This window comes from Dermacentor albipictus, unplaced genomic scaffold (genome assembly GCF_038994185.2).
Source record: "Dermacentor albipictus isolate Rhodes 1998 colony unplaced genomic scaffold, USDA_Dalb.pri_finalv2 scaffold_14, whole genome shotgun sequence".
Lineage (NCBI taxonomy): Eukaryota > Metazoa > Arthropoda > Arachnida > Ixodida > Ixodidae > Dermacentor > Dermacentor albipictus.
Window position 1 is genome coordinate 5,326,297 of NW_027225568.1, and position 23,374 is coordinate 5,349,670.

The window sequence follows — 23,374 nt, forward strand, 5'->3', positions numbered from 1 at the left end:
TGTGTGAAATTTGTGGAATTTGAGAGCAGAATTAATATTCTTGGGGCTGTAACAATGAGATCGGCCATGCACAGCTAGCGCCAGGGCGGCGCCACCATCGCTGGTTAGAAACGCCTCCGACGGCGTTGACGAGAAACGCGTGTGTGGACCGGAGCCTGTTTGTACGTTGACTGCGCCTTGTCCGGATGGATTGCGGTCACGTGACGACCATGGATGCCACAGTAGGCCGCGCTGTCAAACATCGCGATGAAAGCGGGTTCGTGCTGAACAGGAAATTGGAACTCGGGGCTGTTTCGGAGTTCGCCTACTTGGCGAAAATCGAGGATTTCCAGAAAACGAATCAACCCAGTTCACCTGCTCGTCGCTCCATGCAACCTGGATCGGTGATGCTGCCGATTATTTATAAGAAAGGTGGTTCGCTGGCCACCGCTCCCGTTTGCTCCTACGAGAAGCTGGAGGTTGTGCCGGACACGGCAGTGATGCTGGACTGTACTGCACGTGAGAGGGCTCGGCTGCATCGTGCACTTCCGGACGCCGCGAACAGCAGCCTACCTTATTTTTTTTTGCGTGAATCGATACGATGAGAAATCAAGCGTGATGAAAACTGTGCGCTTTGCGACTGCCATGGGTTGTTTCTTAAAGCGCCGTGCGCGATATTTTCGAAGCTACCTTATTTATTCGAATAGTGCAAAGGTTTCTTTGAAGCAAATCAAATAATGGTGTTTTACGTGCCTAAACCACTTTCTGATTACGAGGAACGCCGTAGAGGAGGACTCTGGAAATTTAGACCACCTGGGGTTCTTTACCGTGCAAATAAATCTAAGTACACGGGGGTTTTCGCATTTCGTACCCATCGAAATGCAACCGCCGTGGCTGGAATTCGATCCCGCGACCTCGTACTCAGCAGCCTAACACCATAGCCACAGAGCAACCACGGTGGGTAAATGTTTATTTTTCTGAAAAGAAATGTTACCAAAAATGAGCCATCAACCTATATGCACGACCAAACAATCTCGACATATGTTTAAATCCTATTTCATTAAAATATTACCGGCACGGCGAGGATCGACAGTAAGATTTTGCAGCCGTTTAGAGGTACTGAACCTTCGTTTGAAGCAAAAGAATAAGACATAAATACCATGTCTGCGCCCCTTTAAAAGGAAAATTTTTTGCAACGATAAAATAGACAGAACTGAGAAAAATGGTCGGTTATATCCCAAATTATTCCAAATGTGAGTGTGAGGTGACGGGAGTGGTTTGATTGTGTAGAATATCTTTGTAAAATACAACTAGAACCAGCTTAGCGATGGTAAGAAGAGAAAACTGATGAACTTATCTCGAAGCCGGCTTTTTAAAACATTTGACAAGCCGAAGACGGTGTTTTCACAGCTGTCTTTTTGTTCATGCAACTGCTGCTGAAACCCTTCCTCGGACATAATCGTTGAATGTCCCTTTTTACAGTCCTTTGTGCTTTTTTTACTGTGCCAATTGAAGAGATACAGGAGTATGAAAATCTGTGCGACTGGCGTCAACTGCAAGTTACATTCCGCCCCCTTGAAGTTAGTGACAGGTAAGCGCGCTTGAAGTAGACACGTGCACGCAGACATGAAGGAGGACACTTATACATTTCGTGTTTGCGTGAAAGCGCCTAACTCAAGTACGCTGCTTCAACGTCATGGCTCACAAACTACGCCTTGAATATCGATTACGTTGTAAGTAATGCCCCTCCATTGTGACAAACTTTTGTATCTTCCTCTGCGACGACTACATGCAGTGCTGGAAGGATTTATCTGGAGGGGGGAGGGGAGTTGTTACGGCTCTTTTGATAGCAAGGACGCCTTCAAAACGGTCACTCTTGATAAGCCCCGTAAGCTCGGGGAATAAAAGAGCACTCATTATAGTCAGAATCTGGAGGACAGGACGGCTACATCCCTCCGGACTAGTTGCCGGTGGCACTCTGACGTAATTGGGGCGTTGTCCTTATGTACCAGCCACGCTATAGGTACCCGTCTCTGCTGGCTCACCACGCGCTATAAACGTAGCAGGACCTATCTGTATTCTAGCTGATGGGTCCGTCGGAGCTGATACCAAGCCAGGATTTTTTTTTCCATTACGGACTATGATCATGGCGAATAAATGCAAATCAGATATCCACCCGTTCGTAGCAATTGCTACAAAGGAAACCCATACGGGTTCCTCGAAGGAAAAGCCTCATAGTTGAAGAAAGATTCGTCTGATTTGCCTTTATTCTTTACTTCTCTCCACCTTGCGGGTTTCCGCTGAACCACTACGTCAAACACTTGCCTTTGCTTCGTGTTGTCGACAAATTCGACTTCGCCCTGCCATCTGCTAGCCGCCTGGTTAGCTCAGATGGTAGAGCGGCTGCCCCGGAAAGGTGGTGGTCCAGGGTTCGAGTACCGGACCAGGACGAATCTTTCTTCAACTATGAGGCTTTTCCTTCGAGGAACCCGTATGGGTTTCCTTTGTAGCAATTGCTACGAACGTGTGGATGTCTGATTTTCCTTTATTCTTTACTTCTCTCCACCTTGCGGGTTTCCGCTGAACTACTGCGTCGGACTATAATCATGTTGTAATTTTTCTTAAGAACATCGTTACGCCTGTAAAAAATTGTGAAGCCTCTTCCGACTTGCTCTCTGCCACCCACGTTTAATAACAGAGATTGCGTCACTGTTCTCGGTAATACGCAGTTCAGTGTAAAGCTCCGCGGCAGCTTTCATGTATTTCCTCCCAAATGAAAGCACGTTCACTCGACTTGCGCGTCACTAAGTACCAGTGTGTTCAACGGGACAGTAACAAAGTTTTGGGAGAACCAAACGCATGTTGTCGTGCACCGACTGTTTGGTTAATAAGCAGTGCGGACAAATACAAGCTCAGTCCCCGCGCGGAATTCCACTTCCCGCCGGGAAGGAACCACGAGCCACATCGAAAACGGCGCTTCCTTTCGGAGAAGGCGGAGGTTAATACTTGTGACATAATGGCAACCGGGCAAAGGCACATGCTAAATACTGCTTCACGAGTTGTATCTGCGGGAGACTGCCGCTAAGCGTGTTTTCTTTTAAAGTTTATTTTTGTTAGCACCGATTTTGTTACGCATGGGTGTTCGCATACATATAAAGGAACGCATTTGATGAGAATAAAATATCGATTGCTTCGCGTAACTTGAACCAAGGACTTAAAAAAAAAAAGTGGTCAGCCGACGCTGACTGAAACCAAGGGCATATGGTTTGCCATCATGTGGCACTCCTTAGAATATATATATATATATATTTATATTTCGATCAATCAGTCAATTAACGAAGATGAATGGTACAGAAATTCATATATTAACTTTAGGGCCAAGTGCGCTTCGTTGCGCTGTGGAGGGGATTCGCAAACGACTGATCTAACTTCTTGCGGCAACGAAAATCCCGCGTAGCAGTGTGTGGGTGTAGGCCAGTTGGTTATTCATGATATTGGGAAGTTACCGCAAGAAAACACGGGCCTTGAAGAAGGGGACAACACGAAGCGGTCTTGATGCGCGGTTATTCTTTTCGGCGTTTAAAGATAGCCCGCCAAATGCGAAATAAAGCCGCCGGACTGCGTTCATGCGCTACCGTATTGCTTAACCCGGCTCCGTGCGAAACAACCGCGCGCGCGAACCGTGGCGAAGTGAGCGGCCGCGGCTCTAGGCATCGGCTTGGCAGTGAGTCAGCATCTTTGGCGGCGGCACACGGAAAGGAAGCGCCGTCCTCCCCGATAAGCGATAGGCTCGACGAGCGGCGGGGGGCGCTGCATAAATCTTGGATTTTGCGGTTGGCGTAGGCGAAAATTTATTACCCTGCAAAAACTGTGCAGCAGCAAGTTATTGCTGCATGTGGAGAAGTCGTTATGAACACCTCAGATGTCAGTTTTCCGGTTTTGTATGAGGCTTCACTCGTCCGACATGCGGCTTAAATATTATTCTCTCAATTTCATAATCAGTACTTGTGTGTGTACTACCTCTGGCCATGTGTTCATATTCATGCCTCTGTGGTTAAGGCAATCGCGACGAAACCAAACGATAAAAGCATCACCTACACTGTTAAAGCATTTCGATTATATATATTGTGAAGTCCTTTAATATTCACGAGCCAGCGTGACAATGATTTCACGAAACCTGCCAGTAAGGTTAATGCTTAATGTAATAGGTAATATAATAGGTAAGGCTAATATTTAGTGTAACGACTCAATCTTATCTGTGCATTAGGCAACGCTGCTCGAAACTGTGTGCGAGCTTACCACGAAGTTGACCAGGCGTAGTGCTAGGCTGTAACCCGGGATGCCGTGGTGTGACATGGAGTAATCCCGACAGCCTACGTGTGCTGCAGAGATCTAAAGTGAGATTAAGAGAAGATGGTAGAACAGAAAAAAAGAAAAAAAATCGTTGCGTGCCTGTCAACCGACGGTAATCCGATTTGAGTGCACGAAAGTAATCTGTATATTCATCGCTAGATAGGCAAATGCCAGAAGACAAGCACAGTTTAAAGTACAGAAACGTACGCAGGTGATGCACGTTTCATGACCAGTGCCCTGATGGCGTATCTATACAGAAAATGAATACAAAAAACGTTAGGTAGATAGACGCTAAACCCTAAGTAGAGCTGAACAACGAGATCGAGTTTCCCCTGGAAGTGCGAATACACGCCGAAAACTGGCTTGCAATGCGTCGAGTGCACTAGTGAGAGTCAACAAGACGCGTCGACACATATAACTATGAAGGAACGGCGGCACATGACCGTGTGGAGTGCAAACACGTACTGAACATGTACTTGGTGAAGTTCGGTAACATGACAAGTTTCTAGTTTTTAACAGCTAGTTAACCATTAGATTGTTTTTAACACTATAGTTAAGAACCGTATACGTGGATTCAAGGTCTGCTCTTACCACATAGACTAGGGAAAGATTCCAGCGTACGGACCTTCGTACGACACGAGATGTCGGTCTCGGGCGAGCTTGGTTCTCAGCTGAGTGGATGCCATGGTATACCACGCTGCAAACCGTTGCCAAGAAAGAGGAAGCTTTAGGTCGAGGGGAACTGCGATTCCGCCTGTTCAAATACGCGCAAAAGGCAGAAATGTTTTTACGAGACAACCCCGGGACTAACTTGGAATGAAGTTTGTCGAATCTAAGAGGAGAAATTATATCGTTCGGACTTTAATAATGAGAGCGTGCACGCACAGCTAACGCTAGGGCGGCGCCACAATCACTTGATAGAAACGCCGCCGACGGCGTTGACGGGAACACTCGCGTCTTGACCAGCGGAAACCGTTTGTACGCCGCCTGTACATCGTTGCGCGGGGGGGCGGGGTGGCAGGATGTGCCGACCGTGGATGCCACCACAGGCAGCGCTGTATAACGTAGCCATTAAAGTAGGGGCCGTATAACGTAAAACTATTCCAATGTGTTTTTATTCCATTCTCCTGACATCAAATTGGCGTAACCACTCACGCAAGCACCGGCCGTTCACCCGCAGGGTTGTCTGAACAGACCAATGAAACGCTCAACTCGTTCATAGGAGGTCACTTTTGTTTGCTTTATAAACGAATAACATTTTCTACACTGCGGCGGTTATCTAACTTAACAGTTATCCAACTGGCTGATAATAGGCGAGGAGCGCGCTCAAATGGAGAGGCACTCGATGGGGCCGAGCCAGTGCTCTGATAAACTATAACCGGATGAAGAGGGTGGTGCCGGCTCCTGCGAATGGTCCACTTTCCCTGACTCAGTTAGGGGTGGCTGGTCGAAAATGGCAGCGGCACGCAACGGAAGCTTAAGAATGACGGTAAAACGGACCCTGAGCAAAGAAGAGTTGGATGAACGAGGTCGTAAACGTGCCGAAAGTGCTCGAAACGTTACACGGCAACGCAAAAAGTGTCATAATAGGCCAATAAACCCATGCTCTCGGGCAGGTGTGAGTAGCCAGCGCCTGAGAGATCAGGGGCAGCCATGTTTTATTCCATTCGGAACGGGGCAGCCTGCGGCTATTCAGAAGAAAATTCAGTTTTGTTCCCCACGTTAATGCACCTTTAATGCTTACGCGTCATTTTGACACGGTAAGCTTTTACGGTTTTTCGACGTCGCGTGAGAGGCAGGTGAATTGGGTGCAGCCCGAAAACTTTACCAATAGCCGAGGGCTAATGGGAAAATGGCGTCGAATCAGAAATAACTATTTCTGTTTTGTTCGGTCAAATTATGCATAATCAGTGTGTACACGTGATATCAGATGGGGAGCTATTGTGGATTTCGGGTTGTCGCGTGACAGGCAGGTGAAGTGGGGGTGGTACAAAAATGTTTTTGCCCAATTGCGGTGGGTCGATTGCAGAATTGCAATAGAAAAGTTTTGAATAGTTTTACGTTATAGCGCCCTAGGTTCGTGCTTAAGAGGAAGCTTTAGCTCGGGCCCAACTCTGACACGGCCTATTCAAATACATGTAGAACGCGAAAAATAAACGTTCTTCTGTCATACGCCCGGGACCAATTTTAATGAAATTTGCTGCATTTGACAGAGAACGTAAAATTCTAAGGACTGTTGGAAGCGGAATTTCGATTTAGAGCCTGGCTTTTTCGCGAACGATTTTCAAAAATTAGAAAGTTCGAAAAAAACATACGCACGAAGTTTATAAATTAATAGCTTTGCATCAGCAACAGATATCGCAGTTCTGTAAACGCATCCATTATATCATTCAAAGCGGACAAATTCGATTTGTCAATTTATATTTATGTGAATTTGTTACGTTGTGTACAAGTGTTCTGCAAAAGAGTTCTGCAAAAGTGTTCTGCAAGTGTTCTGCAAAAGGTGTATTTCCATATTACCGAATTTTTTTCACATTCTTGTATACCATGCTAAATTTGTCTGAATTTGACGTACTATCAGAACCTATTAGCAGAATTGTGCTATCAAGTTTCGCTGCTGAGTTATGAAGTTGTTGAGTTAATTGTTTCTTTGTGAAACTGTGAAACTGTGAAATTGTGAAATTGTGAAACTTGGGGAGAAATTTCTTGTGAATGGTATACCAAGCAAATTTCTCATTTAAGGCCTGAAATCTTTACAAAATTTCATGAAAATTGGTAAGTCGGTGCGTTGACCCATACGAAAATTTTTATAGAAAGTCTATACCCTGACTATAGGCATTTGTCTATGAAGTCTATAGACGGTCTATAGACATTTCTTTAGACTGGTATGTAGACAGTCTATGGACTTATGGCCGTACACTTTTTGTAGACTACTCTTTAAAAGTCTGAGTCTATAGGCAGTTTATAGACATTTCTTTAGACTGGTCTATAGACAGTCTATGGACTTATGGCTATAGATTTTTTATAGACTACTCTATAAAAGTCTGAGTCTATAAGCTTTCTATAGACTAGTATATAAAAAGTCTGAGCCTATAGACTGTCTGTATGCTGTCTATAGATCTGTCTATAGGTTAATGAAAATTAATTTTTTAGACAATTGTCTGCAGCATGTTTATAGACAAGTGTGTAGGCTTATATTTCTTCTTTTGCAGACTGAGTTCTATAGAATATCTAGAGACAAATGTCTGTAGACTATCTATCGACTATACCTATAGACTAATCTATAGACTGTCTATAGACTTATAGTCGTACACTTCTTATAGGCTATATAGGCTATAAAATGTCTGAGTCGATAGCTTGTCTATAGATCAAAGAAAATTCACCTTTGTAGAAAAAAGCCCGCAGAATGTTTATATACGAAAGTGCGTAGGATTATACAGTTCTATTTTTTAGAGTGAAGTCTATAGAATGTTTATAGACAAATGTCTTAGACTATCTAAAGACATTTGTCTATAGACATTTTAAAAATTTCAGTCTACCAAAGTAGAATTATATATACAGTTCTACTCTTGCAGACTGAAGTCTATGGAATGCCTATAGACAAATCTCTGCAGATAATCTATAGACTTCAGTTTACAACAACATAACTTTATAATCCTATGCACTTTTTTCTATGACATTCTGCAGATGTTTGTCAACAAAAATGAATTTTCATTAATATATAGGCGGTCTATCCACACAGACATTTTATAGACTAGTCTACAAACAGGGTATAAGGTCATAAGTCCATAGCTATCTGCTATCTACAAGTTAGCTTACATTTTTGTTTAGATATGGCAGCAAAAAAATTGAATGTATTTATGTATGTGCACCTGTTGTTTTTCATCTGCGCTTATGCATTAACGTTAGTAGATTAATAATGCTCCTGAACCAGCTGTACTTTAATATATGTTGCTTAAACAGAAAGAATTGAGTGCTAAATCATGCAGTGCAAAAAAGAAAAAAATGCACCGGCAATCAAGTTAAACCATGGTATACTTCCATTTTTACGCCCATCAACTATGGCGATAAAATCAACAAACCTGAGCGATCACTTGACGTAAAACATTCCGTATAGTAGAAGTGAGAACAACAGCGCGTTATCAAATCATGAAAATGAGAAACCGATACTATGCCCGAGTCGCCTGCGCTACATGCAGCCGGTTTGCGCTACGATATGCGCTTACGTAATCATGATCTATTGACGCAAAACATCGTTGCTAAAGCTTACCGTTCAGTATAGTTGATGTATGATGCCACAAAGAAGACAAGCATGCACAGACACCAACGTTCTGGCAGACACCGCCCACCGCTGCAAGCGTTTACGTGCCTGGCGCATTCGTTGAGAATTCAAATTGACGCGGACAGATGGCGCTCATTGCGCAGGCGCAGGAGCTCCGCGAGACAAGGCGCGCGCGCTCCTAGAAGTCTGTGCGCCTGTTTCTTTTTTTTGTCTCTTTCTCTCTCTCTCTGCGCGCCATGCGCACCGGAACGGGTTGCTTTTGTTTTCAATTTTTCATCCTTTTATCGCGACAGCGTTAAGGAGCTCGCGTCGCAGAAAAGCCGGTGCCGTCGGCGTCGGTGTCAGCGGCGTTGGCGGTGAGCGATAAATCGCAGAAGGCGCTTCATAAATAAAAAACATCCTGCAAGACGGAGTCTCCGGAGTGCGCGACGGAGAGGCTACCACTGAGCCACGAGTTCGTTCCTTCAAAACGGGACAAAATCGCCTCTAGCGAAGGCGGTGTTGCCTTAGAAACGTGCCCTAGAAAGTTATACTGCGGTTTACATCGGTAATTATGACTTATGTAACTTACAGAAGTCGCTGTTTCGCGAGTAGCGAAGTATGTTTCCGCTAAATTTCTTCTGCGCTCTGCGCACACGCAGAGCCATCTTGCGGCAAACACAGAAGACCCCCTCCTCACAATGTATGGCGCTGCCCCGACACGTGGCACGCCACTCGCCCCATGACCGCGTCCACCTTCATGGCGCGTCGGGGCCCGGCTATCTCAGCCGATCGCGACGTTTGGCTGGCGTAGCGCGTTTGAGTAGGTGGTGCGAACGGGATGCGATAACGCTATCGCATTCCACTCTTGAAGGCGAAGCTTAAGCGTCCTGTATCACAAACGCTGTGGGCTATCGTATGAGACTGGAACGCCCACATTGATGAATGCGCTGTTTGTAAAAGCCGTTAAAGAGCCCTTCAGGCGCTTGCATTATCGCCAGCGACGATGAGTAATACAGCGCATTTGTAGCATATCTTCCAGCGTAGCACCAAATGTGATGACCACACGTACGTTAGTGCTAATTTTTCGCTCCGATGATAGATCAAAGCAATCAGTACGGCAATGAGGTACTCATATGCGTGGCTGCGCAGGCATACCGCCTGCAAAATACTGAGTTGGCTCAGAGAATTCGGCACATATTTTAAGTGAATGAGGAACTCTGATGAGTTCATAGGGCAGGATATCAGTCAACGAAAAGCCGCGCAATGTTAGTGATGCAGCCGAGATATGAAGACAATGGGAAAAGTATCTGAGAATCGGAGGGCACACAATGCGCACACCACATGCGCGACATCGGTTCCACGCACACTCACAAAGTCCGCGTTCTCAGCTACAAACATTACGAGTTTCTGTGCTGTTAGCTTGATGCCTGTTTGGAATCCACTTGTAGCTAAAGTTGGCGTTCATATCATCCATTATCACAATTGGATCGGCGTTTTGCTTTCCTTATCCTACTGCCGCAAAAGTCATGCTATGACAACTGTGAAGACTCTCCTGTGATTGGCGAAAGCGACTACGTAGGTCCTATCATGTGGTGAACAAATGCAGAGGTATACTTTATTGCCATCTTCGACTGGTCGTTTCTGAGCGCTCTGGAGTGCTCTCGCGAGCGGCGTTGTCTTCGGCTGGTTGAAAGAGGGTGCCCGCCCTGCGTTCGGCTGGTTCTTCTCGATTGCTCTCCTCCACCTTCGAGCGCTCTGAGGCGCTCCGAGCCCTGTCCTTGGAGCAGTCGTCGAAATTGAAACGTCATCGCAGAGCCGCGTCGCTGCTGTTGGCGATGGCCCACCGTAACCTAGGCAACCTAGGCCACTGCGACGAACGCTCGTCCCGCCGGCGCGTCCGTCGGTTTTCCCGGCAGCGCCGGGAGCTTTCGATAAGCGAAACATCGGACGTTGGTAGTAGTCACGTGGTTTAGCATCTGCCATTGCCTCCTCCGAGAGCGAGTTGCACGTTTGGCTTGCGCGCTCGTCCTCTACCTCTGAGCTCGGGGAAGGCCGGATCTGCCCGCCTCTGCTTCGGGGGATGGAAGCGACCAGCCGAAGATAGCATATGTGTATACTAAAGTCTACAATTAGGCTCTACAGCAATCTCAGCATTAAACAACTTCAGTGGCTTATATCGAACGCAGCTCCATATTATGTCCCGGTACCTGCGCTTGGTTGCAGCGTACACGGGCTGGGCCCAGATTAACGATTTTTTTAACATGACCTTTGGTGACGTCCCACCTCATGGCCTTCATCGGCGGGGATATAGGAAGCCATGGAGAATATTTGCAATTGTAAAGAAGGATACGGGATGCTTCACTTAATTTGAGCTAGACTAACATATGCAAATGGGACGTAGCTGGAGAGAACCAAGTTAATGTTGTTTGCCATCCCTTGGAGATACTCAGACTATATTTCTTGCATTCCCCTGATTAGATATTTCGTGTAAATAATTTCTACATTATGTTAATTAGACGAATATTCTCAATGATAAAACTGTCGAGCAACATAAGAAACTTCCGATAAAGCTTTCGGTTGCTCAATACGAGCTCCATAGAAGTGTTTGGTCGAGCATGAAGAAGCCCGCGATTACACGCAATGTGACTCGAGCGGCCGGTCGCGCAGCTCTCTCTCTCTCCCTCTCTCTCTCTATATATATATACATATATATATATATATATACGTATAAATATATATATATATATATATATATATATATATAAAGAGAGAGAGAGAGTACATTCACCCCATTTAACGATCACAGTTGTGCCCGCAATGTGCACTTTCTCATTCCATATTTTTCGAGTACTGTTCACTGTCCTGCCATTTTTTTAGCACTGTAGCAGTGGCAGTGAATTGTTACAACTTCAAACAATCGAGCGATCCTGCACTCACCTTACAGTCCAAAACGACTCTTGTCAGGTCAGTTGTCTGGATTTCTGGCCGCTTACATTGTTCCCATGATTGTAGCTCTCCTTTCATGTACCGATGGTAAGACTGGGGAGTGTTACCATCTGTACATGAAAGGTCGCGCAGGTCGCACACGACCTGCGCGACCTGCTCGCTGCTGCACACTGGCCTTCGACGTGGCGAACTTTTCGAGCAGGCTCACACCCGTGGACGGGTTGAAGCGCTGCTCGCGCTGAAGTCCAGTGTCGACAACGTACACCACATCGTTGACGGTGATGCACGTTTCGGCGATGTTGGTGGCCAGTATTACCTTGCGCACATCTGCTGGTGGAGTTAGACAAAAAGAAATAGAAACTTTATCGACTTTCGCCTATAGACAGTCTATAGACTTTGTATCAAAAAAGTCTAAATCTATAGAAAGGCAAGGTCGTGTATAAAAAGTCTATAGGCTTTCTATATATACATTGAAATCGATACTTTACTATACGTGTTAATTAGGATTTCTTTTTCTCGCTTCACTCGGTCCTAGCAACGATGCGGTTCTGCTTCCTGTCCAATAAACGTTATCACATGTAAACTGTGTGCCTACCCTTTGCTTCAAAGCTCTATGTCCGAAATATTCGGCGCACGAACAGCACGCGCGTTAGAGGTGTGAGATAGCACTCTCGCAAGTAATGTAGCGAGCGCAGAGCTTTCAAGGAAGTAAACGCAAGCAATATACGGAATACCTAGAGCAGAAAGAACAAAGGACGGGTCGAGAGAGGACAAACGCTTGTCGTGCCTCGACCTGTTGTTTGTACTTATATTGTGCTACGTGTTCTATTATCCAACATGCCCAAGACTATTGCCTTCTGAAACGCGGATGACACCGACGGCAATCAGTGTATGGGAACAAGATAAGCCGGCCCAAATGGTGCCCATTTCCATCACTGCATGCCCGCAGTTCATGAGTTATCTTACTCCCAAATGGAAGCAACAACTTGTGCATGAACATGACGAAACTTGCTCCGCCTCAGTGTACAAGGACCTTTTTAAAAAAGCCTGTAGCCGTGCTTTGGTTCTTCAGTCAGGGCGTCCTAGACAAAGCAGTACAAACACTTAAAGTGTAAAGACTTGAAGGAGTATAAGGGTGTAAATCGGTGCATTACTCCCACGCTTAAACTAATGCTGTGTAGGCGTGTGATTTATACGCCGATTTTCAACCGGATTCGCTTTTTTTAGGTGCATATCTTAACGCTCACGCAGCTCTACGGGACACATACAGCTATAGAGGCCTGTTGAGATGGTCTCGAGTGTCGTGGTCGAGCATCAGGGGCAATCACCACCGGAGTTGGATCACGGTCATAACGAAAAAAACAGTCAATCATTTCTCAATTTGACAATGACTCTGTGTTCGTAAAACAGCACCTCTGTGCAAACAATTTTGCATTTCCGAGAACCAGAAACAATGCAGAATGTATGTTTCTTAAATAAAGGGTGCCTCCCACGCCGTATTACCAAACTAACTTTTCTAACATGGACATCTAACTGCACAATACGCGCTTTAGAATACGAACAAATCGATACACTGCTCGCTTTCTGCCATTCATGCTCTGACGCAAACGTAAACCGTAACGTGATGCCAGCAGTATTTACGGCACAACTCGCTACACTACAAAGAAGATTAGGGAATCACTTCCACTTCGAGTAACCTATTTGGAAGTAGTTAAATAATCTAAAGCTGTGACTTCGCTGATGGGCGCATGCCAAAGGCGTGACAGGGTGTACTGCAGTTCATTCTTGGTTTTTTAGTAGATCTCGGCGAGGATGTATTACGCTGCAGAAATTGTACAGCAGTGTGAAATTGTCGCATGCCTGGACCTGGTAATGAACGCTTTGGATGTTAAGTTTCAGGTCTTCCATATGGGTTTAATTGTAGTCATATAGTCATATGCATGTCTCTGTGATAAAGGCAATCATGACTACGTCAAATAATTATAGCATCAGCATTGTTAAGACATTTCGACTAGACTTTTTGTAACTTCCCATGATTACCGTTAGCTATCTTGACAGTAATTTCACAAAATCTGTCGGTAAGATTTGTGGGAATGGTTAAAGACTTCATCGTCTCTACATTGGGCAACGCTGCTGGAAACTGCGTGAGAGCATACCGCGAAGTTGAGCACGTGCTGGGCCGTTGCGCAGCTTACCATTTGAGTGACATGGAAGAATCCCAATAGCCCAACGTGTGCTGCAGAGATCGAAAGTGAGATTAAGACAAGAACAGAAAAAAAAAAACCGTCGCGTGTATGCCAACCGATTGCTTTCTGATTCGGGTACACGAAAGGAATCTAAACATATCCTGCTAGTTAGACAAATGGCAGAAGCAAACCACAGTGCCACGTTGCCAAACAGTCATATAGAAGCACCACATTCAATGCAAATGAACGTACTGAATATCATGCACATTTAATGATGTGTGCCATGATGACGGGTCTACGATAAGTGAAGATAAACGTCGTTGGGCAGAATTACAGTAAACGCTAAGCAGGATGGAACACAGAGATCGTGTTTTCACTGCAAGCGGGAATGCACACCGAAGAGTGGCTTGGAACACGACTAGTACATATTTGACGGTGAACGCGACGTGTCGATATGTATAGTGATCACGTCACGGCGGAACATGACAGTGTCGAGTGTAAAGAAATAAAAAAGACGTGTACCGGGCAAAATACCGTGAAATCAACTTGTGTAAAAGTGGTGATTTTGTTTTTTAAGGGCCAGTTGAATGTTAGTTTGTTCTTTAAATATAATTAAGGCCGCTATACGTGAATACAAGGTCTACTATAAACGCATAGACTAGGGCCAGCTGCCGGTATATACGGAGCCTTGTACGACGTGCGACTTCCGGTCGCGTGATGGCTGTGGGTGCCAAAGAAGACCGCGCTGCAGAACGTAACCATGAGAGAGGAAGCTTTACCTCTTAGCCAACGGCAATGCCGCCTGTTGAGATACATGTAAAAGGCGGCAATCCTTTTATGAGGCAGCTGGAGGACTTACTTGTGTGAAATTTGTGGAATTTGAGAGCAGATATAATATTCTTGGGGCTGTAACAATGAGATCGGCCATGCACAGCTAGCGCCAGGGCGGCGCCACCATCGCTGGTTAGAAACGCCTCCGACGGCGTTGACGAGAAACGCGTGTGTGGACCGGAGCCTGTTTGTACGTTGAGTGCGCCTTGTCCGGATGGATTGCGGTCACGTGACGACCATGGATGCCACAGTAGGCCGCGCTGTCAAACATCGCGATGAAAGCGGGTTCGTGCTGAACAGGAAATTGGAACTCGGGGCTGTTTCGGAGTTCGCCTACTTGGCGAAAATCGAGGATTTCCAGAAAACGAATCAACCCAGTTCACCTGCTCGTCGCTCCATGCAACCTGGATCGGTGATGCTGCCGATTATTTATAAGAAAGGTGGTTCGCTGGCCACCGCTCCCGTTTGCTCCTACGAGAAGCTGGAGGTTGTGCCGGACACGGCAGTGATGCTGGACTGTACTGCACGTGAGAGGGCTCGGCTGCATCGTGCACTTCCGGACGCCGCGAACAGCAGCCTACCTTATTTTTTTTTGCGTGAATCGATACGATGAGAAATCAAGCGTGATGAAAACTGTGCACTTTGCGACTGCCATGGGTTGTTTCTTAAAGCGCCGTGCGCGATATTTTCGAAGCTACCTTATTTTTTCGAATAGAGCAAAGGTTTCTTTGACACAAATTAAATAATGGTGTTTTACGTGCCTAAACCACTTTCTGATTACGAGGAACGCCGTAGAGGAGGACTCTGGAAATTTAGACCACCTGGGGTTCTTTACCGTGCAAATAAATCTAAGTAGACGGGGGTTTTCGCATTTCGCCCCCATCGAAATGCAACCGCCGTGGCTGGAATTCGATCCCGCGACCTCGTACTCAGCAACCTAACACCATAGCCACAGAGCAACCACGGTGGGTAAATGTTTATTTTGCTGAAAAGAAATGTTACCAAAAATGAGCCATCAACCTATATGCACGACCAAACAATCTCGACATATGTTTAAATCCTATTTCATTAAAATATTACCGGCACGGCGAGGATCGACAGTAAGATTTTGCAGCCGTTTAGAGGTACTGAACCTTCGTTTGAAGCAAAAGAATAAGACATAAATACCATGTCTGCGCCCCTTTAAAAGGAAAATTTTTTGCAACGATAAAATAGACAGAACTGAGAAAAATGGTCGGTTATATCCCAAATTATTCCAAATGTGAGTGTGAGGTGACGGGAGTGGTTTGATTGTGTAGAATATCTTTGTAAAATACAACTAGAACCAGCTTAGCGATGGTAAGAAGAGAAAACTGATGAACATATCTCGAAGCCGGCTTTTTAAAACATTTGACAAGCCGAAGACGGTGTTTTCACAGCTGTCTTTTTGTTCATGCAACTGCTGCTGAAACCCTTCCTCGGACATAATCGTTGAATGTCCCTTTTTACAGTCCTTTGTGCTTTTTTTACTGTGCCAATTGAAGAGATACAGGAGTATGAAAATCTGTGCGACTGGCGTCAACTGCAAGTTACATTCCGCCCCCTTGAAGTTAGTGACAGGTAAGCGCGCTTGAAGTAGACACGTGCACGCAGACATGAAGGAGGACACTTATACATTTCGTGTTTGCGTGAAAGCGCCTAACTCAAGTACGCTGCTTCAACGTCATGGCTCACAAACTACGCCTTGAATATCGATTACGTTGTAAGTAATGCCCCTCCATTGTGACAAACTTTTGTATCTTCCTCTGCGACGACTACATGCAGTGCTGGAAGGATTTATCTGGAGGGGGGAGGGGAGTTGTTACGGCTCTTTTGATAGCAAGGACGCCTTCAAAACGGTCACTCCTGATAAGCCCCGTAAGCTCGGGGAATAAAAGAGCACTAATTATAGTCAGAATCTGGAGGACAGGACGGCTACATCCCTCCGGACTAGTTGCCGGTGGCACTCTGACGTAATTGGGGCGTTGTCCTTATGTACCAGCCACGCTATAGGTACCCGTCTCTGCTGGCTCACCACGCGCTATAAACGTAGCAGGACCTATCTGTATTCTAGCTGATGGGTCCGTCGGAGCTGATACCAAGCCAGGATTTTTTTTTCCATTACGGACTATGATCATGGCGAATAAATGCAAATCAGATATCCACCCGTTCGTAGCAATTGCTACAAAGGAAACCCATACGGGTTCCTCGAAGGAAAAGCCTCATAGTTGAAGAAAGATTCGTCTGATTTGCCTTTATTCTTTACTTCTCTCCACCTTGCGGGTTTCCGCTGAACCACTACGTCAAACACTTGCCTTTGCTTCGTGTTGTCGACAAATTCGACTTCGCCCTGCCATCTGCTAGCCGCCTGGTTAGCTCAGATGGTAGAGCGGCTGCCCCGGAAAGGTGGTGGTCCAGGGTTCGAGTACCGGACCAGGACGAATCTTTCTTCAACTGTCGAGGCTTTTCCTTCGAGGAACCCGTATGGGTTTCCTTTGTAGCAATTGCTACGAACGTGTGGTTGTCTGATTTTCCTTTATTCTTTACTTCTCTCCACCTTGCGGGTTTCCGCTGAACTACTGCGTCGGACTATAATCATGTTGTAATTTTTCTTAAGAACATCGTTACGCCTGTAAAAAATTGTGAAGCCTCTTCCGACTTGCTCTCTGCCACCCACGTTTAATAACAGAGATTGCGTCACTGTTCTCGGTAATACGCAGTTCAGTGTAAAGCTCCGCGGCAGCTTTCATGTATTTCCTCCCAAATGAAAGCACGTTCACTCGACTTGCGCGTCACTAAGTACCAGTGTGTTCAACGGGACAGTAACAAAGTTTTGGGAGAACCAAACGCATGTTGTCGTGCACCGACTGTTTGGTTAATAAGCAGTGCGGACAAATACAAGCTCAGTCCCCGCGCGGAATTCCACTTCCCGCCGGGAAGGAACCACGAGCCACATCGAAAACGGCGCTTCCTTTCGGAGAAGGCGGAGGTTAATACTTGTGACATAATGGCAACCGGGCAAAGGCACATGCTAAATACTGCTTCACGAGTTGTATCTGCGGGAGACTGCCGCTAAGCGTGTTTTCTTTTAAAGTTTATTTTTGTTAGCACCGATTTTGTTACGCATGGGTGTTCGCATACATATAAAGGAACGCATTTGATGAGAATAAAATATCGATTGCTTCGCGTAACTTGAACCAAGGACTTAAAAAAAAAAAGTGGTCAGCCGACGCTGACTGAAACCAAGGGCATATGGTTTGCCATCATGTGGCACTCCTTAGAATATATATATATATATATTTATATTTCGATCAATCAGTCAATTAACGAAGATGAATGGTACAGAAATTCATATATTAACTTTAGGGCCAAGTGCGCTTCGTTGCGCTGTGGAGGGGATTCGCAAACGACTGATCTAACTTCTTGCGGCAACGAAAATCCCGCGTAGCAGTGTGTGGGTGTAGGCCAGTTGGTTATTCATGATATTGGGAAGTTACCGCAAGAAAACACGGGCCTTGAAGAAGGGGACAACACGAAGCGGTCTTGATGCGCGGTTATTCTTTTCGGCGTTTAAAGATAGCCCGCCAAATGCGAAATAAAGCCGCCGGACTGCGTTCATGCGCTACCGTATTGCTTAACCCGGCTCCGTGCGAAACAACCGCGCGCGCGAACCGTGGCGAAGTGAGCGGCCGCGGCTCTAGGCATCGGCTTGGCAGTGAGTCAGCATCTTTGGCGGCGGCACACGGAAAGGAAGCGCCGTCCTCCCCGATAAGCGATAGGCTCGACGAGCGGCGGGGGGCGCTGCATAAATCTTGGATTTTGCGGTTGGCGTAGGCGAAAATTTATTACCCTGCAAAAACTGTGCAGCAGCAAGTTATTGCTGCATGTGGAGAAGTCGTTATGAACACCTCAGATGTCAGTTTTCCGGTTTTGTATGAGGCTTCACTCGTCCGACATGCGGCTTAAATATTATTCTCTCAATTTCATAATCAGTACTTGTGTGTGTACTACCTCTGGCCATGTGTTCATATTCATGCCTCTGTGGTTAAGGCAATCGCGACGAAACCAAACGATAAAAGCATCACCTACACTGTTAAAGCATTTCGATTATATATATTGTGAAGTCCTTTAATATTAACGAGCCAGCGTGACAATGATTTCACGAAACCTGCCGGTAAGGTTAATGCTTAATGTAATAGGTAATATAATAGGTAAGGCTAATATTTAATGTAACGACTCAATCTTATCTGTGCATTAGGCAACGCTGCTCGAAACTGTGTGCGAGCTTACCACGAAGTTGACCAGGCGTAGTGCTAGGCTGTAACTCGGGATGCCGTGGTGTGACATGGAGTAATCCCGACAGCCTACGTGTGCTGCAGAGATCGAAAGTGAGATTAAGAGAAGATGGTAGAACAGAAAAAAAGAAAAAAAATCGTTGCGTGCCTGTCAACCGACGGTAATCCGATTTGAGTGCACGAAAGTAATCTGTATGTTCATTTCTATATAGGCAAATGCCAGAAGACAAGCACAGTTTAAAGGACAGAAACGTACGCAGGTGATGCACGTTTCATGACCAGTGCCCTGATGGCGTATCTATACAGAAAATGAATATAAAAAACGTTGGGTAGATAGACGCTAAACCCTAAGTAGCGCTGAACAACGAGATCGAGTTTCCCCTGGAAGTGCGAATACACGCCGAAAACTGGCTTGCAATGCGTCGAGTGCACTAGTAAGTGTCAACAAGACGCGTCGATACATATAACTATGAGGGAACGGCGGCACATGACCGTGTGGAGTGCAAACACGTACTGAACATGTACTTGGTGAAGTTGGGTAACATGACAAGTTTCTAGTTTTTAACAGCTAGTTAACCATTAGATTGTTTTTAACACTATAGTTAAGAACCGTATACGTGGATTCAAGGTCTGCTCTTACCACATAGACTAGGGAAAGATTCCAGCGTACGGACCTTCGTACGACACGAGATGTCGGTCTCGGGCGAGCTTGGTTCTCAGCTGAGTGGATGCCATGGTATACCACGCTGCAAACCGTTGCCAAGAAAGAGGAAGCTTTAGGTCGAGAGGAACTGCGATTCCGCCTGTTCAAATACGCACAAAAGGCAGAAATGTTTTTACGAGACAACACCGGGACTAACTTGGAATGAAGTTTGTCGAATCTAAGAGGAGAAATTATATCGTTCGGACTTTAATAATGAGAGCGTGCACGCACAGCTAACGCTAGGGCGGTGCCACAATCCCTTGATAGAATCGCCGCCGACGGCGTTGACGGGAACACTCGCGTCTTGACCAGCGGAAACCGTTTGTACGCCGCCTGTACATCGTTGGGCGGGGGGGCGGGGGGGCGGGGTGGCAGGATGTGCCAACCGTGGATGCCACCGCAGGCAGCGCTGTATAACGTAGCCATTAAAGTAGGGGCCGTATAACGTAAAACTATTCCAATGTGTTTTTATTCCATTCTCCTGACATCAAATTGGCGTAACCACTCACGCAAGCACCGGCCGTTCACCCGCAGGGTTGTCTGAACAGACCAATCAAACGCTCCACTCGTTCATAGGAGGTCACTTTTGTTTGCTTTATAAACGAATAACATTTCCTACACTGCGGCGGTTATCTAACTTAACAGTTATCCAACTGGCTGATAATAGGCGAGGAGCGCGCTCAAATGGAGAGGGACTCGATGGGGCCGAGCCAGTGCTCTGATAAACTATAACCGGATGAAGAGGGGGGTGCCGGCTCCTGCGAATGGTCCACTTTCCCTGACTCAGTTAGGGGTGGCTGGTCGAAAATGGCAGCGGCACGCAACGGAAGCTTAAGAATGACGGTAAAACGGACCCTGAGCAAAGAAGAGTTGGATGAACGACGTCGTAAACGTGCCGAAAGTGCTCGAAACGTTACACGGCCACGCAAAAAGTGTCATAATAGGCCAATAAACCCATGCTCTCCGGCAGGTGTGAGTAGCCAGCGCCTGAGCGATCAGCGGCAGCCATGTTTTATTCCTTTCGGAACGGGGCAGCCTGCGGCTATTCAGAAGGAAATTCAGTTTTGTTCCGCACGTTAATGCACCTTTAATGCTTACGCGTCATTTTGACATGGTAAGCTTTTACGGTTTTTCGACGTCGCGTGAGAGGCAGATGAATTGGGTGCAGCCCGAAAACTTTACCAATAGCCGAGGGCTAATGGGAAAATGGCGTCGAATCAGAAATAACTATTTCTGTTTTGTTCGGTCAAATTATGCATAATCAGTGTGTACACGTGATGCCAGATGGGGAGCTATTGTGGATTTCGGGTCGTCGCGTGACAGGCAGGTGAAGTGGGGGTGGTACAAAAATGTTTTTGCCCAATTGCGGTGGGTCGATTGCAGAATTGCAATAGAAAAGTTTTGAATAGTTTTACGTTATAGCGCCCTAGGTTCGTGCTTAAGAGGAAGCTTTAGCTCGGGCCCAACTCTGACACGGCCTATTCAAATACATGTAGAACGCGAAAAATAAACGTTCTTCTGTCATACGCCCGGGACCGATTTTAATGAAATTTGCTGCATTTGACAGAGAACGTAAAATTCTAAGGACTGTTGGAAGCGGAATTTCGATTTAGAGCCTGGCTTTTTCGCGAACGATTTTCAAAAATTAGAAAGTTCGAAAAAAACATACGCACAAAGTTTATAAATTAATAGCTTTGCATCAGCAACAGATATCGCAATTCTGTAAACGCATCCATTATATCATTCAAAGCGGACAAATTCGATTTGTCAATTTATATTTGTGTGAATTTGTTACGTTGTGTACAAGTGTTCTGCAAAAGAGTTCTGCAAAAGTGTTCTGCAAGTGTTCTGCAAAAGGTGTATTTCCATATTACCGAATTTTATTCAGATTCTTGTATAACATGCTAAATTTGTCTGAATTTGACGTACTATCAGAACCTATTAGCAAAATTGTGCTATCAAGTTTCGCTGCTGTGTTATGAAGTTGTTGAGTTAATTGTTTCTTTGTGAACCTGTGAAACTGTGAAATTGTGAAATTGTGAAACTTGGGGAGAAATTTCTTGTGACTAGTATACCAAGCAAATTTCTCATTTAAGGCCTGAAATCTTTACAAAATTTCATGAAAATTGGTAAGTCGGTGCGTTGACCCATACGAAAATTTTTATCGAAAGTCTATACCCTGACTATAGGCATTTGTCTATGAAGTCTATAGACGGTCTATAGACATTTCTTTAGACTGGTATGTAGACAGTCTATGGACTTATGGCCGTACACTTTTTGTAGACTACTCTTTAAAAGTCTGAGTCTATAGGCAGTCTATAGACATTTCTTTAGACTAGTCTATAGACAGTCTATGGACTTATGGCTATAGATTTTTTATAGACTACTCTATAAAAGTCTGAGTCTATAAGCTTTCTATAGACTAGTATATAAAAAGTCTGAGCCTATAGACTGTCTATGTGCTGTCTATAGATCTGTCTATAGGTTAATGAAAATTTATTTTTGTAGACAATTGTCTGCAGCATGTTTATAGACAAGTGTGTAGGCTTATATTTCTTCTTTTGCAGACTGAGTTCTATAGAATATCTAGAGACAAATGTCTGTAGACTATCTATCGACTATACCTATAGACTAATCTATAGACTGTCTATAGACTTATAGTCGTACACTTCTTATAGGCTATATAGGCTATAAAAAGTCTGAGTCGATAGCTTGTCTATAGATCAAAGAAAATTCACCTTTGTAGAAAAAAGCCCGCAGAATGTTTATATACGAAAGTGTGTAGGATTATACAGTTCTATTTTTTAGAGTGAAGTCTATAGAATGTTTATAGACAAATGTCTTAGACTATCTAAAGACATTTGTCTATAGACGTTTTAAAAATTTCAGTCTACCAAAGTAGAATTATATATACTGTTCTACTCTTGCAGACTGAAGTCTATGGAATGCCTATAGACAAATCTCTACAGATAATCTATAGACTTCAGTTTACAACAACATAACTTTATAATCCTATGCACTTTTTTCTATGACATTCTGCAGATGTTTGTCAACAAAAATGAATTTTCATTAATATATAGGCGGTCTATACACACAGACATTTTATAGACTAGTCTACAAACAGGGTATAAGGTCATAAGTCCATAGCTATCTGCTATCTACAAGTTAGCTTACATTTTTGTTTAGATATGGCAGCAAAAAATTTGAATGTATTTATGTATGTGCACCTGTTGTTTTTCATCTGCGCTTATGCATTAACGTTAGTAGATTAATAATGCTCCTGAACCAGCTGTACTTTAATATATGTTGCTTAAACAGAAAGAATTGAGTGCTAAATCATGCAGTGCAAAAAAGAAAACAAATGCACCGGCAATCAAGTTAAACCATGGTATACTTCCTTTTTTACGCGCATCAACTATGGCGATAAAATCAACAAACCTGAGCGATCACTTGACGTAAAACATTCGGTATAGTAGAAGTGAGAACAACAGCGCGTTATCAAATCATGAAAATGCGAAACCGATACTATGCCCGAGTCGCCTGCGCTACATGCAGCCGGTTTGCGCTACGATATGCGCTTACGTAATCATGATCTATTGACGCAAAACATCTTTGCTAAAGCTTACCGTTCAGTATAGTTGATGTATGATGCCACAAAGAAGACACGCATGCACAGACACCAACGTTCTGGCAGACACTGCCCACCGCTGCAAGCGTTTACGTGCCTGGCGCATTCGTTGAGAATTCAAATTGACGCGGACAGATGGCGCTCATTGCGCAGGCGCAGGAGCTCCGCGAG

At 45.0% G+C, this 23,374-nt stretch overlaps 1 protein-coding gene across 14 annotated transcripts in view; it reads right to left on the reverse strand.

Moving 5' to 3' along the window:
- The window catches only part of LOC139051806 (uncharacterized), a 280,388-nt gene that overhangs the window by 132,580 nt on the left and 124,434 nt on the right, over positions 1 to 23,374 (reverse strand). For 10 of the 14 annotated variants that reach the window (XM_070528799.1, XM_070528798.1, XM_070528800.1 and 7 more), the window contains exons 14-18: positions 19,513 to 19,618; positions 18,868 to 18,950; positions 13,738 to 13,778; positions 11,534 to 11,872; positions 4,924 to 5,029 (exon numbers count right to left, since the gene is read on the reverse strand). The gene's annotated coding sequence lies outside the window, so the exon portion shown is untranslated. Of the gene's footprint in view, positions 1 to 4,307; positions 4,372 to 4,923; positions 5,087 to 11,533; positions 11,873 to 13,737; positions 13,779 to 18,867; positions 18,951 to 19,512; positions 19,676 to 23,374 lie in introns of those variants that run through there. The other 4 variants (XM_070528809.1, XM_070528810.1, XM_070528808.1 and 1 more) reach the window with 4 other exon arrangements.